The sequence below is a fragment of the Dreissena polymorpha genome, chromosome 2 (genome assembly GCF_020536995.1).
Source record: "Dreissena polymorpha isolate Duluth1 chromosome 2, UMN_Dpol_1.0, whole genome shotgun sequence".
Lineage (NCBI taxonomy): Eukaryota > Metazoa > Mollusca > Bivalvia > Myida > Dreissenidae > Dreissena > Dreissena polymorpha.
Window position 1 is genome coordinate 146,272,375 of NC_068356.1, and position 13,574 is coordinate 146,285,948.

General features: G+C 35.3%; 1 long non-coding RNA gene across 2 annotated transcripts; it reads left to right on the forward strand.

The window, feature by feature from the left end:
• Positions 1-6,096: 6,096 nt before the first annotated feature.
• Positions 6,097-12,745, forward strand: LOC127869339 (uncharacterized). 2 transcript variants are annotated; one of them, XR_008044519.1, is made up of 8 exons: positions 6,097-6,711; positions 7,006-8,828; positions 8,997-9,048; positions 9,624-9,687; positions 9,764-11,688; positions 11,913-12,014; positions 12,135-12,194; positions 12,359-12,745. It is a non-coding gene; the product is annotated as an uncharacterized LOC127869339 (long non-coding RNA). The 2 variants fall into 2 exon arrangements; XR_008044518.1 differs by lacking the exons at positions 6,097-6,711; positions 7,006-8,828; positions 8,997-9,048 and having other exon boundaries at positions 9,055-11,688.
• The last annotated feature ends 829 nt before the right edge of the window (positions 12,746-13,574 follow it).

The following is a 13,574-nucleotide window of genomic DNA, read 5'->3' on the forward strand; positions in this document are numbered from 1 at the left end:
AGCGCAGTCTCCATCAAACATCATCAGGCAGCAGTTTTCACAAAAAGTGTGCCCACACCTTGTCAAGGTACTGTTTTTTTCCTCATCGTAGCATATGGTACACGTTTTCAATGCTCGAATAGCCTCTTCTTTTTCTTCTTGAAGTTTTGTTCTAAGCGAATCCAAAGCCTGCTCTTTTTCAAATAGGAGCTGCGATATTATCCTATCGGTTTCGAGTTCATGCTGCTCTTTTAGCGCGCGTTCGCGTTTAGACCACTCATCCTCGAAGAAACGCTCTTGATCATTAATCAAATGTTCGCTCGCTTCTCGCTGATAAGATGAAGCCTTCTGAATACACGATACCATTTTTTTGCAGACATCGCGACCTTCCTTTGACATAGCGTAGTCGCTGCTGTTCACAAACGCTGTAACCTGACTTCCAAGTCTGTTCAGTTGATAGCCGAACGACTTTAGATCAATTGACGCCGATTGTTCTGGTCGAGTGTATGGCTTTGTAGCATGTCGCTTGCCCTTGCCAGTCGTTTCGCTACTACCACTAGCAGCGTCTGTGTCCTCGAACTTTGGCAGTCGGTTTGCGTATTTCGGCATGATTTCGAGTCAATGTTCTCTCTTGGAGTCTCAAATCAAGAATGATGACAATAGCTGTCCGTGTCGCTTTATATACCCAACGGGCTGGTGCGTTTTCAGTATATAGACAAAGCATAGCGCTTACATACCAAAGTCCTTGATAAAGATGAATAGCAAATTTCTAACGCGTGGCAGATATAGACACTCGTACTTAAGAAAAACGCTGAACAAAGTTGCATGTCTGAGGGATTTTGATAAAACGTACGTTAGCGAGTTGGGTCAGTACCTCAGAAAGACATTTCCCACATTACGCGACGACTGTAAATTGTACATAAAGCACGAAGTAACAATTCAGAACAGGCGACCCGATTTCGTTATTCATATACCAAATGTTGCCCTGATACTACTCGAATACAAAACATCGAATGTTACAACAAAAGTACGCAGAGAATATTTAACTCAAGTACTCGATACGTTTCACAAGTTTCGACAAAGCTTATGCACTTGTGAAAATTCAAGCCTTATACGCTTAATGAGTATTTTGCTCATTCGCAATTCTTCATCTCGACAAAACAAAATTGTGTGTGTGAAAAATGAGTCAATACCTAACAGCTGTTATTTGATATGAACTTTTATGAATATTTTTGCGAAATGTACTTTGATCAAATTTCAACGCAACAGTGCAGTGGAGTATTTTTCAAATCACAATATCTCGCTAGTACAACTTTTTGCTGTAATAATTTCACAACGCTAAAATTTCCAATCCAATACTTCATCAAATATCTACCAGCATCGCACGAGAAATTACACCCAGTACAGCGAGGTCATCAAGTGCAAATAATATCGAACGTCATTTCACAGTAAAGTACACAGATAGATGAGTATTTGCGAGAAAGTTTAAATGTAAATTTATCAAAAACCACTGCAGATATTGGGATCAAATTTTGACTATGATATTCAACTTAGAAAGCTCCACAATGATTGTTCCAGACGTTGTATTCTTTTGTTTATGCTTCTTGGACAAAATGCGAGTTTTTGATCGAAAATAAAGCCTTTAAAAGAAATCTTTTTTGCCTTTTCGTTTTGCGATACATTGTTCAAAATGTGTACCGTCAAATATGAAGTTTTTGTGAGGATGAAATAATCACACATTGAAACGCCGATTTATCAGCAGAAAACTGAACTCAACTCTGATATTGTTTTTCTACAACGCACTTAAACTCATGACGTGCAGTAGATCTACGTAATTTCGCTTCATGTAAACAACCTTGGTGCAATATCGTACAACGAGGTTTAAGTGCATTTTCTTTGAAACCACTCAAAATATCAATATGAAATTTTCAGTGCATGACACAGATGGCTATATGCTACAATTACGTACTGATTAGTTTGCCCTGAAATATATGTTTCTATGTTAAATATCTGTCCGAAATCTTGTGTATGAAGAAAACTTTTTTGCCTTTTCGTTTTCATAAACAAAATATGTACCGCTGAATAGGGAATTGTTTTCTGAAGAATTTGGTGTATATCATTTTGTATGTATGTGAAACATTTCGATTGAACACGAGTTAAACGCAACATTTTCTTTAAATCGACATCGCGCAAAAATTCATTACATGTAGTACGTCATTTCGCTTTATGTAAACAACCTTGAGTAAATATCGTACACCGAGGTTTAAGTCAAATTTCTCCGGAACTGTTCAAGTCATCACTATCAAATTTAAAGTACAATGCCCAGCTTATTGATAGCTACAACTTTTCTATTGATATTTTTGTTCCAACATACATGCTTATGTGATAAAAATCACTTTGAAAACGTTCGCAACAAGAAAACTTTTTCATTCTATCGCTTTTTGAAACAAAACTGATATCAACATGAAGAGCATGTAATTCCACATATTTTGATATGACATGCTTGTATGTCTATTGTATCGCTTGATCAAGACTAGCCGAAAACCATTTTGCCTGTAATCATGAATTGACTTTTAAAGCACACATGTACTGTAGCTCGAACGTCATTTCTATCCATGAAAACAACTTTGGCTTGGGTGCAATATCTTACAATGCGGTTTAAGTCACTTTTCTTTGAAACCACTAATAATATCCTGATGAAATTTTCACCATAATATGTAATCCTATGATAGCTACAATTTTTGTCTCGCCTATATTGTTCTCACACGACTCATTGCATAAGATATTCAACATTAAAAAATTCGCTAACAAGAAAACTTTTTCGTGTTACGAGCATTTATCTTCAGTTTGGTATTAGCTCGTAGGAAATTCAATTCCACGCATTTTGATGTATTACACTTAAACGTCTGTCTAAACACACAAACAATACAGTGCAATAACGATTTCGTACTAAACGCATTTCTGTCTTTAACTTTAGATTTTTACAACGTCGTCTTTTATCCATGTAAACAAACGAAACAAGATGTTAAGTTACATCGGTTTAACTCAATTTGCTCGAAAACGTCTCATGATATTAAGATGAAATTTTCACCATAATATTCTATCATATGATAGCTACATTTTTTGTTTCGCCTATATTGTTCTCACACGACTCATTGTGTCAGATATACTACTTTGCAAAACTCGCTAACAAGAAAACTTTTTTGCGTTAAGAGCATTCATCTTTAGTTTGGTATGATTTTGTAGGAAATTCAATTCCACGCATTTTGATGTATAACACTTAGCTATATATCATAACACAACAATAAAACAGTCCGATAACGATTTTGTCATAAACGCATTTCTGTCTTTAACTTTAGATTTTTTTTCAACGTCATTGCATTTCTATGCATGTAAACAAGCGGGGAAAGAGTTTAAGTTGCATCGGTTTAACTCATTTTGCTCGATAGCGTCTCTTGATATTTAGATGATTTTTTCACCACAGTATTGCATCATATGATAGCTACAATTTTTGTTTCGCCTATATTGTTCTCACACGACTCATTGTGTCAGATATTTTACTTTGCAAAACTCGCTAACAAGAAAACTTTTTCGTGTTAAAAGCATTTATCTTCATTTTGGTATGATTTTGTAGGAAATTCAATTCCACGCATTTTTATATATTACACTTTACCGTATGTTTAGACACAACAAAAATACAGTTCGATAACGATTTCGTACTAAACGTTTTTCTGTCTTTAACTTTAGATTTTTTACAACGTCATTCATATGCATGTAAACAAGCGAGGGAAAGGAGTTTAAAATGCATCGGTTTAACTCAATTCTTTCGAGAACGCCTCATGATATTCAGATGAAATTTTCACCACAATATTTAACCGCATGATAGCTACAATTTTTGTTTCACCTATATTGTTCTCACACGACTTATTGTATCAGATATTCAACTTTGCAAAATTCGCTTACAAGAAAACTTTTTTGTGTAATGAGCATTTATCGTTATTTTGGTACTAGCTTGTAGGAAATTCGATTCCACGCATTTTTATATATTACACTTTACCGTATGTTTAGACACAACAAAAATACAGTGCGATAACGATTTCGTACTAAACGCATTTCTGTCTTTAACTTTACATTTTGACTCAACGTCGAAAACTCTGCGAATAGAACAGTGATTTCGTACAAAGTTTAACTTCGCGTTTCTTCCCAACCATTTGACCGATCAACATAACATTTTCGCATTAATATGAAACACGATAATAGCAACAAGTTTTGTGGGGATCATTTTTTGCTAACATATTCGCATTTGGTAGAAATTCTTAGTTTTTCGCATGAAAATCACTTCGCTGACAAGAAAAAAAATTCCCATTTAAGACAAGTATAAGACAATTGATACCATTCGATAAGGAATTCTGTCCTGCACATTTTGATGTATGATACTCCACAATAGGTCTAATTACAAGAATACTGCTGAGAGAAAACGCATTCGTGCTTATAGAAATTTTGAACTTTAAAGTATCGAGTTAAACCGAACGTCGTTAGATAGCGAATAGTTGATAAAACTGTGTTTGTATCGAAGCGGTTTATTTTAACTGTCACAATAACGCGTGAACGCATTTCGATGAAATTTTCACTACCATAACCAGCAATCAGAGAGGAACAATAAGAGTTTAAATATTTTGCAAGTAGATAAGTGGATATATGTCAAAATTTCTGTTTATTGGTAAAACTTGGGTTGATATGAAGAAAAGATTTTCATTTCGCAATATGATACAGTAATATTTGCATCATGCGATGGGGAATTTATTTCTGTGCATTTTGGTGTAACATACTTGATGTTTTTGTAAAACGCTGCAGTTATACGGGCAGAAAACCATATCACAACAAACACACATTTCATGAATCGTAATTTTGACCCTTCGTTGTCAGTGCAAATCGACGACGTCATTTCAATGAAACTCATCTTTCAACTTAAAGGGGTGTTTACATATCGACGATAGAAAATTGTGTTTCTTTGACAGTGGTTTAAGTGCAATATCTATAGAACCAGTTGTCCAAATTCCATAAAATTTTCACCAGATGAACCGAAATTTCGATGCGCTCATACTGGTACTATTTGTGTATACAAAATCGAACGCGCGAGTTATGAAATTTTGATTTTAACGCAAATTTTCTCGATATTTCAAATTTTCAAGAACAATTGTACACATAACCATACTATTTGTATATCATTGTGTAGGCGCCAGTGTGCTGAACATTTTGATATATGTGGTTTGATATTTATTTTCTATATCTTCGTTGTACTAGTACAAATCACAAAACACAGTTGAAAAAATCACAGCGCGATAGTTGCTCTTTAATAAAGTTAGTGCGAAATCATATCGAGCTGCTTTCGTCAGTCGAACGTCATGAAAACATTTGAGTTCTCGGAATTGAAAATAAATATTGAATTGTTCAGGCTATGTAGAAAACTAAATGGGTATACGGGAATATTTTGTGCTGATGTTAAATGTTCAGTAATAAATATTTTGATGGATTACTCACATATTTGATATGATCTAGGATTATTTCAGAATGATAGGTTAGTAAATCTATGTTTGACTAGATTTTTTTATAATATAGATCTCTACACGCATTTTCTAGTTTTTACATTTACTCTAAAAATCTGCGTTGGGTACGCCTCATAACAAGATTTGAGACCTAAAGACCATGGATTTGCTTTAACTCGAAGGAAATACTGGATGGATTGTACGGACTCATGCTTATCAATTTGTATGCCCATTCAAGCTGTGTGTGAATATTTCGGCTTGTATGGTCATGAAAAAATATCATCACAAAGTCAATATTTGTAGGATTTTTGCATGTTAAGTATGATTTTTTGATTTCTCATCAAATACACATTCAATCGTAACTCAAATCATGAAGAATAAACATTTTCAATGTGCTTTTCTGTCATTCTTCGTTTGGTCGTTGAAGGGTTCGGACGTGTTTTTCGAAGCTCTCGACGTCGTGACCTCATTATAATTTGAACTGCGCGGGTAAAGAACGCTCAGTTGCGACTTGGATATTGACCAATACGGACGTGTTTTTAAAGCGCTCTGAAAAAAGTTTTGACTTTTATTTTTTTTTTACTATGACAGAATCTTAGTTGACTGATGGTCTTTGACAAAGACAGACTTGTTTTTGTGAGCTATGAAAAAAATTTGACTTTGAAATATTTTTACGATTAAAAAGTTTCAGTTCACTTTTGAACGTTGACGAAGACGGACGTACTTTCGTGAGCTCTGACTATTGATGAAAAGTTTTGAGTTTTACTGACTTGTACTTTGAGAGTAAAATTGACTTCGCGTTATAGAATAGCGACTTGGTACTCAGGTTGTTGAATGACTGGATGACTGAAGTGTTAGGTTATTGTTATGAGATAACAACTTGACTTTGACTTGAGTTGTGAAATGAAACCATACTCTTATGCGATGTTAACTTTTGAACGTTTAGTATTGACTGACAACGAAATTTTGTGAGCGTTATATATGAAATGTTTGACTTACATTAATTTTTTTGAACGACTTGACTTCACTTTAAGTTTTGACATCGGACTGATCGGACGTGTTTTTTTAAGCTCTGACTGTTGTGAATAATTAAATTTATGTTGTGGTGTCAAGCGATTGACTGTCAGTTGAGGTTCAGATGTCGAGCTGTGCGGACGTGTTCATCGAGCTGCTGTCTACAAAAAACGTGAGTACAAATTTTTTTCGTTTTACTGTTTACAAGTTGCGTGATGATGTATGATGGTTGTAATGTGTTGGGTAGAAATTACTCAGTGCTGATACAGTGTCGATATGTTGTGATGAGCGATAATAGTGGATGATGGTGGAACAGAATATTCATTGAGCTATTTTGAGGAAGCGAACATATGATGGAAAAATGTTGCAAAAATATTAAACGACAATGTATTGAATCGCTTTTGTTGATATGCATGATATTGATTAAATTGTATTTGCATGCTGTAACATTTCTATTTCATTTCAGGGGGCTGTGGTGAGTATTGTAGTATAAATTTGTTTCAATAAATCATGATGAATGAAAACTGATTTCGATTCGTTTTGTACAGGTTTACTTGTATAGAAGTGTAATGCGTTGGGTAGAAATTAGAATCTACTCAGTACTGATATAGTGTCGATATGTTGTGATTAGCGATGATGGTGTATGATGGTGGAACAGAACATGAGCTACTTTGGGGAAACGAACATATGATTGAAAAATGATTGCAAACATAGTAGATGAATGATATGATATTGCTTAAATTGTATTTGCATGCTGTAACATTTCTATTCCATTTCAGTGCGCTGTGGTGAGTATTGACTATTGTAGTATAAATTTGTTTCAATAAACGATGATGAATGAAAACTGATTTTGATTCGTTTTGTGTAATTTTAGGGATTTTCACTCTATAACAACTCTGTCGGTTGGTGTTCATGAGTGTGAGCTTAATACAGCAATGTTTGAGTAGTACAAAAATGTTTTCGCTTTTGTGGTCGCCAGCTGTCCGTGATCTGTAAAGTGAAAATACACAGAGCTATGAAGCATACAAATGTTTCGAAATTTTATCAATGATTGTATACTATGCATGTTTTGATTTAGTTCGTTTCAGATTTGACATGAGATGAAAACCTGACATGATTTGAACAGAGCTGGGAAACGAAAAGGTAAGTCTGTTTCATTCCACTATGAACACTTGTATTTTGACAAAAGAAGAGATAAAGTGAGTTACTTTATCATCATGGTTTCATTTGGTGTATTACACATGAACAGAGGTAAACCTAGCTAGCTTTTCGTGTACTCTATTTTGGATGATGAGTATGTCAGTAACTTTAATTGTACGGCTAGTAAAGTATGAACATGAATGCTTTGTTCAGATTTTCAGATGTGTGCTGGCAGTTTAAGTCTGGCAGCTGGAGTGAACAGTCGTGTTTTCTGGAGCTCCAACAATATGCTAGAAGGTAAGTAACTATGTTTGTTTTGCATTGCATGTTTTTATATGTTTCAGACTTTCAAGCAGAGATGTCATGCTGACTGGAGTTGAGCACAGGGCAGTGACAAAGTGAAAGGTAAGTACTTTTGACTGAATGTTTGTTCTATGCATGTTTTGTTTTAATACATTTCAGGAGTGCTTATCCAGTGATGATATGACAGTTGGAGTGAACAGTGGAGCCAAGCAGTCTTGTTTTTGGAGCTACTCAACAAGCCTTGAAGGTAAGTTTAGAATTTCTCAATGTTAGTGAATTGAAGTACTGTCACTTGCTTTTGGACAGTCGAACAGAACAGACGTGGTTGCGAGAGCTCTCATATCTGTTGTGTTAAACTGTTTTTATGATATGTTATGTTTGTTTGTTTGTTTGTTGGTGTTGTACTATTTTTCAGATGCTGTTGTCAGTGATGGGTTTTCAAGCTGACCTGAACAGAAAAGCAATCATATGGTAAGTACAAATAGTTGTTATATGGGATGTTTTGTGCATGCTTTTATGTTTCAGGTGTACTTGCAGTTAGAGACGAAGACGATTCAAGAAGAGGACCATAGGTCAGAAAGTGGATGGAACATACAAAGGGTAAGTTGAACCTGTGTTTTTGTTTGATTTTTACCATGCATACTTTGCTTTGCTCTGTTTCAGATTTCACATGCAGAAATTAAACAGGATTTCAACTGCTGAGACACAATTCATCAAAAGTAAGGTAAGTTTTAATTCATTGATTTGAGTTGTACAATGTGTTCTTTACTTTATTTCAGATTCGAGTCACTGGTTTACACATGGAAGAAGATTTCCACGTCGGTTACTCAACTCTACAGAAGCAAGGTAAGTCGATCAAATTTTTGTTTTCATTTGTACTGCTGTAATGTGATAGTAAACTTATGCTATTTTTCATGTGTGTCATGTACAGATGGATAATTCAAGTTTGATCTGTGTTGGTTTATGTTCAAAAACGTTTTACATGTATGTGTGTTTGAAGATGTTTTGTTTCAGTGGATGTCCAGATGGCAAGCAGAACAGACGTGTTTCTTGGAGCTGCCAAACAGTGAGTACAAACGTTTTATATTTTTCAGTTGTTTACTCATAGAAGTCTGTGAAAGATGATAACAAGGGTTGAATCTATCAGCACTTGTGTCTAAAAATGCTGATGTGTGATGGTTTACTGAAAGGGGTAAATGCTAGCCAGTACTTACACTTGAGCAACCGTGGGATGTCGAACTAACTGATGATGTACTATGATGGTGAACACTTACTTTGTGTATCGAAATGCTTTTGTTGATATTTACTAAATATTGATTGACATTTGTTTGCATGCTGTTAACATTTCTATTTCATTTCAGTTGGCTGTGGTGAGTATTGTAATATACATTTGTTTCAATAAATCATGATGAATGAACACTGATTTCGATTCTTTTTTACAGTTTTAGGGATTATCACTCTATAACAACTCTGTCGGTTGGTGTTCGTGAATGTGAGCTTAATGTTTGAGTAGTACAAAAATGTCTTTACTTTTGTGATCGCCAGTTGTCTGTGATGTAAAGTGGAAAAAACACAGCTATGAAGCATACAATTGTTTCAATATTTTATCAATGATAGTGTGCTATGCATGTTTTGATTTAGTTCGTTTCAGATACGACATGACATGAAGAGTTGACAGTCGAACAGAGCTGAGCAAAGCAGAAAGGTAAGTGTGTTTCATTTTAGTATGAACACTTGTATTTTGTTTTTATATGGTATGTTTTGTGCATGCTATGTTTCAGGTGTACTTGTAGTCAGCGACGAAGACGATTCAAGAAGAGGAACATTGCTGAGAAAGTGAATGGGACTTGCAAACAGGGTAAGTGTTACAATTGTGTTTGTTTGATTTTTGCCATGCATACTTTGCTTTGCTCTGTTTCAGATTTCACATGCAGAAATGGTCTCATAGCAGTGCCAACAGTGAATAAGGATTTCAGCTGCTGTGAAACAACTCAACAGAAAGTAGGTAAGCATTGAATGAATGCACTTGAGTTGTACAATTTGATGTGATGCTTTTCTCTGTTTCAGATTCAAGTTCCTGGTGTAGACAGAAAAATGTGTTTGAAGAAGGAATTCTACTACTGTGATTCAACTCTACAGAAGCAAGGTAAGTAGAAACAAAATTTTGGTTTAATTTAACTCATGTGTTTTGCACTGAATGCTATTTTTCAGGTCTCTCATGCAGTGAGGGAAAAGAAGAAGATTTCAAGAAAAAATCACTGCTGCAACTCAGGCCGATAACAAGGTAAGCGTTTACTATATTGTATACAAAATGTTTTTCTGTTTTACTCTGTTTCAGGTTTCAATTGCAGAGATGTTGCAGAGATGTTTTGACAGCTTGTGACAGAAAAGAAATTCAGCAGCTGTGTCTCGACTCTAGCCACGAGGTAAGTCAAAACAAATATACTGGTTTGTATGTAATGTTGTTATGCCCTTCTATGTTTCAGACTTACATTGCTGTGACTGTTCGACAGTGGGTCAAAAAAGAGACGAATACAGGTTTCAAGAAGAAAATTGGCTGTTAAAACTCTGCACAAAATATGAGGTAAGTAAACAACTCTTTTGGTTTGTTTTGTGCCTTGTTATGCTTAACTATTTTTCAGATTGAAATGGTGGGTCGTTACAGAGCAGACTTTTGGACTACTGAGAAGTTGAGAAACAGAGAATGATTCAATATCAGCTAGGTAAGTCTTGATTATTGTGCATTGCTAAATGTTTTTTTTCATTCCAGTATGGCTGTGGTAAGTACACAAACTTTCTATAATTTAATATTGAACTGTTTTTATGACCTGTATTCTGCATTGTAAAATGTCTGTTTTTCATTTCAGTATCCTGTGGTAAGTACACTAACTTTCTTTAATTTTCATATTGAACTGTTTTGATGACTTGTATACTACTATGCAATGCCTAATGTTTTTTTCATTTCAGTAGCCTGTTGGTAAGTACACTAACTTTCTATAATTTCATAGTGAACTGTTTTGATGACTTGTATTCTGCTATACAAAATGTGTTTTTTTCATTTCAGTTGCCTGTGGTAAGTACACTAACTTTCTATCATTTCATATTGAACTGTTTTGATGACCTGTATTTTGCATTGTAAAATGTGTTTCTTTTTCATTTCAGTATGGCTGTGGTAAGTACACATACTTTCTATAATTTCATATTGAACTGTTTTGATGACTTGTATACTGCTATGCAAAATGTCTGTTTTTCATTTCAGTAGCCTGTGGTAAGTACACTAACTTTCTTTAATTTTCATATTGAACTGTTTTGATGACTTGTATTCTGCTATACAAAATGTGCTTTTTTCAATTTCAGGTCAGCAATGGTAAGTATAGTGTGTTTCTTTATGTATAATTTTGTATACATATTGTTTTTTTCATCATAGCATGTCTTTTATATTTATGCTTTGTGTAAGTAAAATGTTCATAAATCATTCTTATCTTCAAACTAAAAATGTATTGTGCTATGCAAAATGTCTGTATGATTTCAGTTGCCAGAGGTGAGTACCATTACAGTTGAAAAGTTAGTTTTGTTTAGTTAAAGTTTTGGTTCACAGTTCTGTTTGTTATTTGGCAAAATTTACATGTATGCATTGAGTCTTGATTTCAGCTAGATTGTGGACTGAAGAAGATTGCCAGCAGAGGGATTGGATACAAGATACAAAGTAAGTACTGAGTTTCTTACTAAAAGTTTTGAGTTGTATTCATCGTGTGTTAATATGCTATTATTGCTATGAACATGACTTTTGTATTTCAGCGAAGACAACATAGGTAAGTAAAATTGTTATCTGTTTCATGTTTACTGTTACAGTTCAATATTGTGTTTATAAATTGTAAGTTGTACAAACACATTCAAAAGTTTCTGATCATGCTTTCGATTTCATTTCAGCTTTACTGCTGGACGAGTGTTCTCTACTACTAGACGTGTCAGGTTTACTACCAGGCGAGCAGTGACAACAAGGCGCCTTTGTGGTAACAACACAACAAAAAAGTGAGTATTAGTTGAAATTGTTTTACTGTATGTTATACTTAAATGCAAAATTGTGCACATAAATTGTAAGTTGTACAATTACAATGAAAGTTTCTGATCATGCTTTCTATTTCATTTCAGCTGTACTGCTAGACGAGCAGTGACAGAAAGGCGCCTGAACATGCAACACAATACAAAAAAGTAAGTATCAGTCAAACAGTTGGTAGAGTTGTGTGTTTTTCTTTAGCAGTTTGTGTTTACTATTTTATTTGATCCATGGTATATTACACATGCATGTTTTTATCATTTCAGGCTGTTTACTTTCATCGTTTACTGTTTAACACAATTTGCTTTTCTATTTTCAGTGCCAATTTGCAAACCTTGATGTGGACACCGAGTAGTCAATACATACGTGTGGGGTACAGCTGCGACAAAACCGTGGGTCCATCGCACCGATAACTTGAACATTGGCCCGCGTATGGACATCAGTGCAACTTTGTGAATCCATGTAACTTTGTGAATCCATGTAACATTGCGAATATGTGTCGATCAAAAAATGTGAACATTATGCAATGAAACGAACTCGGTGTTGCAAGTGGCAAGTGTTGACAGTGTGTATGTTTATGTTTATGTTTTTACATGAAAAATAAAGGAGATTGTTCTCCTACCTTTTTTTTCCTTGTTTTATTGTGCTGGCCAGCAATATTGATGTATTGATGTATTGATGTATGTGTTTGTGTATTAACGATGTATTAACTATGCATTACCAAAATCAAACAAAACTTTGGCACAAGAGACTCTAAGTATCAAATACCAACAATTTAAGCGCAGACAATCACATGGTGGTACACCAGTCCGAATATACTCATTGCTCTAACCAGGATTGCAAATTACTTGTGTTGACTAGCAAGGCTCCCTAGTAACGGAGCAGTGTTACTGGCGTTTTTTGGGTCGATAGTGCTTAGGTGAGGTTTTGCTCGAATCGGGAGCGGGTCACTCGCTTGGGCGAGTTAGTTTTCGCTCGTAGTTTCCAATCTGGCTAGATCACTGTAAGGTTGTTTTGACTGCTATTTGGCAAGCAGAAAAACAACAGCGGTTAATTGACTGAGTATGGGCGACCGAGGTATGTAGGTGTCAATAGACCGACTCCACAAGTTGCGAAGCGAACCGATAGCACTTGAGGGGAAACGCCTCGGTTTTCGGTTCTAACATGTGTTATCCATGCTGTCGTTACACTCTGGCAAGGCTCCTCAATCTATCGCGAGGGACACTCATAATTGCCCGCAAGCTTTAGAATCTGACGTGGGTCGATGCGTATGCGAGTCCGAGGACGCGATGGCATTTGATAAGGCTACCAACCAGTTGATAACACGCATTGTTCAAATTGTTAGGTTTAAGTCTGCTAGGGCTGGGGTGGGAAGGCGACTTCTCTTGTACTCAGACAAGAGGAACGGTCACAAGTCCGTGAAAACGCCGAGTGACACCACTAGCTTTCAAACGTACAAAGCAAAAAACTTTCAAACTTGAATTTGAGGTAAAAAAACTATATAAACAACTAACCGTTATAAGATATTTGCCATA